The sequence below is a fragment of the Vicia villosa genome, linkage group LG4 (genome assembly GCF_029867415.1).
Source record: "Vicia villosa cultivar HV-30 ecotype Madison, WI linkage group LG4, Vvil1.0, whole genome shotgun sequence".
Classification (NCBI taxonomy): domain Eukaryota; kingdom Viridiplantae; phylum Streptophyta; class Magnoliopsida; order Fabales; family Fabaceae; genus Vicia; species Vicia villosa.
In genome coordinates this window covers 3,211,980-3,216,963 of record NC_081183.1, presented here as the reverse complement: position 1 = coordinate 3,216,963, position 4,984 = coordinate 3,211,980, and positions in this window count along the sequence as shown.

The following is a 4,984-nucleotide window of genomic DNA, read 5'->3' as shown; positions in this document are numbered from 1 at the left end:
TGAGCGTGATACCATGAGAACTTCAGTGCTTCTGCTTCTGATCTCAAGTTCTTCTGATGCTTCCATAGACCCATGTTCTGATTCTGCCTTGACCATCTTCTGATGTCTTTCCAGACCATGTTCTGATGTTGCATGCTGAACCTTCTGAGACAAAGCTTCTAAGCGCTGATTTGTGCATACTCTTTATATATTTCCTGAAAGGGAAATTGCAATGTATTAGAGTACCACATTATCTCACACAAAATTCATATCCTTGTTATCATCAAAACTAAGAATATTGATCAGAACAAATCTTGTTCTAACAACATAGTCTATAGTACACGAAAATCTTCCAAAAGGCAAAGTTTTGCAAGTTTATAAAACTTCTTGACATTTGTGTAGTATAGTACACGAAAATCTTCCAAAATGCCAATGTATCGAGTATCACGAGCTTTGTGACTTTTATGTAGAATAACACACGAAATTCTTACAAAATATTTAAATTTGCAAGTTTAACGAACTTCTTGACTCTTACGTAGTATAGCAAACGAAAATCTTCCAAAATACCAAAATTTTCAAGTTTAACAAACTTCATTATTTTTACGTAGTATATAGCACACAAAAATCTTCCAAAAGACAAAAATTTCCAAGTTTAATAAACTTCTTGACTTTTATGTATTATAGTACATGAAAATCTTCCAAAATACCAATGTATCAAGTATTACGAGCTTTGTGACTTTTATGTAGTATAGCACACGAAAATCTTCCAAAAGTCCAAATTTTGCAGGCTTAACGAACTTAGTGACTATTATGTAGTATGGCACACAAAAATCTTCCAAAATACAAAAATTTGAAAGTTTAACGAACTTCATGACTTTTATGAAGTATAGCACACGAAATTTTTCCAAAATACCAAAATTTTAAAGTTTAACAACCTTCGTGACTTGTATGGAGTAAAGCATACAAAAATCTTCCAAAAGACCAAATTTTGGAAGTTTACCAAACTTCATGACTCTTACATATCCTATAGTACACGAAAATCTTCCAAAAGGCAAAGTTTTGCAAGTTTAAAAAACTTCTTGACATTTATGTAGTATAGCACACGAAAATCTTCCAAAATGCCAATGTATCGAGTATCACGAGCTTTGTGACTTTTATGTAGTATAGCACACGAAAATCTTCAAAAATACCAAAATTTGCAAGTTTAACAAACTTCGTTACTTTTTCATAGTATATAGCACACAAAAATCTTCCAAAAGACAAAATTTTGCAAGTTTAATAAACTTCTTGACTTTTATGTAGTATAGAACATGAAAATCTTCCAAAAGACCAAATTTTACAAGTTTAACGAACTTCATGACTTTTATGTAGTATAGCACACGAAAATCTTCCAGAATACAAATTTTTGAAAGTTTTAATGGACTCCGTCACTTTTATGAAGTTTAGCACACAAAAATCATCCAAAATACCAAACTTTGCAAATTTAAAAAACTTCGTGACTTTTATGGAGAGTAGCACACGAAAATCTCCCAGAAGACCAAATTTTGCAAGTTTAACAAACTTCTTGACTTTTACGTAGTGTATAGCATACGAAAATCTTCCAAAATACAAAGTTTGGCAAGTTTAAGTAACTTGACTTTTATGTAGTATAGTACATGAAAATCTTCGACATTACCAATATATCAAGCTTCACGAGCTTTGTGACTTTTATGTAGTATAACACACGAAAATCTTCCAAAAGACCAAATTTTGCAAGTTTAACAAACTTCATGACTTTTATGTAGTATAGCACATAAAAATCTTCAATAATACAAATATTTGAAAGTTTAACGAACTCCGCCTCTTTTATGAAGTACAACACACGAAAATCATCCAAAATTTGCAAATTTAACAAAGTTCATGACTTTTATGAAGTATAGCGCAGAAAAAATTTCCAAAATCCAAAAATTTGCAAGTTTAACAAACTTCCAGATTTTTACGTAGTATATAGCACACGAAAATCTTCCAAAAGGAAAATTTTGCAAGTTTAATAAGCTTCTTGACTTATATGTAGTATAGTACACGAAAGTCTTCCAAAATACCAATGTATCAAGTCTCCCGAGCTTTGTGACTTTTATGTAGTATAGCACACAAAAATCTTCCAAAATCCAAAAATTTTCAAGTTTAACAAACTTCCTGATTTTTACGTAGTATATAGCACACGAACATCTACCAAAAGGAAAACTTTGCAAGTATAATAAACTTCTTGACTTTTATGTAGTATAGTACACGAAAATCTTCCAAAATACCAATGTATCAAGTTTCACAAGCTTTGTGACTTTTATGTAGACTAGCACACGAAAATCTTCCAAAAACCAAATTTTGAAAGTTTAATGAACTTCTTGACTTTTATGTAGTATAGCACACCAAAATCTTCCAAAATACAAAAATTTGAAAGTTTAGCGAACTTCGTGACTTTTATGAAGTATATCACACGAAAATCATCCAAAGTACCAAACTTTGCAAATTTAACAAACTTCGTGACTTTTATAGAGTGTGGCACATGAAAATCTCCCAAAAGACCAAATTTTGCAAGTTTCACAAACTTCTTGACTTTTACGTAGTGCATAGCACAGGAAAATCTTCCAAAATACAAAATTTGGCAAGTTTAATAAACTTGACTTTTATGTAGTATAGTACATGAAAATCTTCCAAAATACCAATGTATCAAGTTTCACGAGCTTTGTGACTTTTATGTAGTATAGCACACAAAAATCTTCCAAAAGTACAAATTTTGCAGGTATAACGAACTTCGTGACTTTTATGTAGTATGGCACACGAAAATTTTCCAAAATACATAAATTTGAAAGTTTAACGAACTTCATGACTTTTATGAAGTATAGCACACGAAATTCTTCCAAAATACCAAATTTTGCAAGTTTAACAACCTTCGTGACTTGTATGTAGTGTAGCACACGAAAATCTTCCAAAAGTCCAAATTTTGGAAGTTTACCAAACTTCATGACTCTTACATATGAAGGATAGAAAAACACTTAGAAAGGGGGGGTTTGAATAAGTGTAGTTTAAAAACTTGGACGATAAAAATAAATTGCAGAGTTATTTTTATCTTGGTTCGTTGTTAACTAAACTACTCCAGTCCACCCCCACGGAGTGATTTACCTCACCTGAGGATTTAATCCACTAATCGCACGGATTACAATGGTTTTCCACTTAGTCCGCAACTAAGTCTTCTAGAGTATTCTGATCACAACTTGATCACTCCAGGAACAACTGCTTAGATACCCTCTAAGACTTTCTAGAGTTTCCTGATCAACACGATCACTCTAGTTACAACTGCTTAGATAACCTCTAAGACTTCCTAGAGTATTCTGATCAACAGGATCACTCTAGTTCCTTACAACTTAATGTAATCAATTCTAAGAGTATTACAAATGCTTCTGAAAAGCTATAATCACAACTGTGATATTTCTCTTAACGTTTAAGCTTAATCTCACTAATATATTACAACAGCAATGTAGTGAGCTTTGATGAAGATGAAGTTTCTGAGCTTTGAATTGAACAGCGTTTCAGCAAGTTAATATTCACAGAATTTGTTCAGAGTTGTTAACCTTGCTTCTCATCAGAACTTCATACTTATAGGCGTTTGAGAAGATGACCGTTGGGTGCATTTAATGCTTTGCGTGTTCCGTACAGCATTGCATTTAATGTTTCATGCTTTTGTCAACTACCTCGAGCCTTGTTCACGCTGTGTCTACTGACGTTGCCTTTAATAGCTTCAACGTTCCTTTTGTCAGTCAGCGTAGCCTGCCACTTGTACTTTCTTCTGATCTGATGTTTGAATATAATATTTGAATATCATCAGAGTCAAACAGCTTGGTGCAAAGCATCTTCTTGTCTTCTGACCTTGAAGTGCTTCTGAGCGTGATACCATGAGAACTTCAGTGCTTCTCCTTCTGATCTCAAGTTCTTCTAATGCTTCCATAGACCCATGTTCTGATTCTGCCTTGACCATCTTCTGATGTCTTGCCAGACCATGTTCTGATGTTGCATGCTGAACCTTCTGAGACAAAGCTTCTAAGCGCTGATTTGTGCATACTCTTTATATATTTCCTGAAAGGGAAATTGCAATGTATTAGAGTACCACATTATCTCACACAAAATTCATATCCTTGTTATCATCAAAACTAAGAATATTGATCAGAACAAATCTTGTTCTAACAACATAGTCTATAGTACACGAAAATCTTTCAAAAGGCAAAGTTTTGCAAGTTTATAAAACTTCTTGACATTTGTGTAGTATAGTACACGAAAATCTTCCAAAATGCCAATGTATCGAGTATCACGAGCTTTGTGACTTTTATGTAGAATAACACACGAAATTCTTACAAAATATTTAAATTTGCAAGTTTAACGAACTTCTTGACTCTTACGTAGTATAGCAAACGAAAATCTTCCAAAATACCAAAATTTGCAAGTTTAACAAACTTCATTATTTTTACGTAGTATATAGCACACAAAAATCTTCCAAAAGACAAAATTTTCCAAGTTTAATAAACTTCTTGACTTTTATGTATTATAGTACATGAAAATCTTCCAAAATACCAATGTATCAAGTATTACGAGCTTTGTGACTTTTATGTAGTATAGCACACGAAAATCTTCCAAAAGTCCAAATTTTGCAGGCTTAACGAACTTAGTGACTTTTATGTAGTATGGCACACAAAAATCTTCCAAAATACAAAAATTTGAAAGTTTAACGAACTTCATGACTTTTATGAAGTATAGCACACGAAATTCTTCCAAAATACCAAAATTTTAAAGTTTAACAACCTTCGGGACTTGTATGGAGTGCATACAAAAATCTTCCAAAAGACCAAATTTTGGAAGTTTACCAAACTTCATGACTCTTACATATCCTATAGTACACGACAATCTTCCAAAAGGCAAAGTTTTGCAAGTTTAAAAAACTTCTTGACATTTATGTAGTATAGCACACGAAAATCTT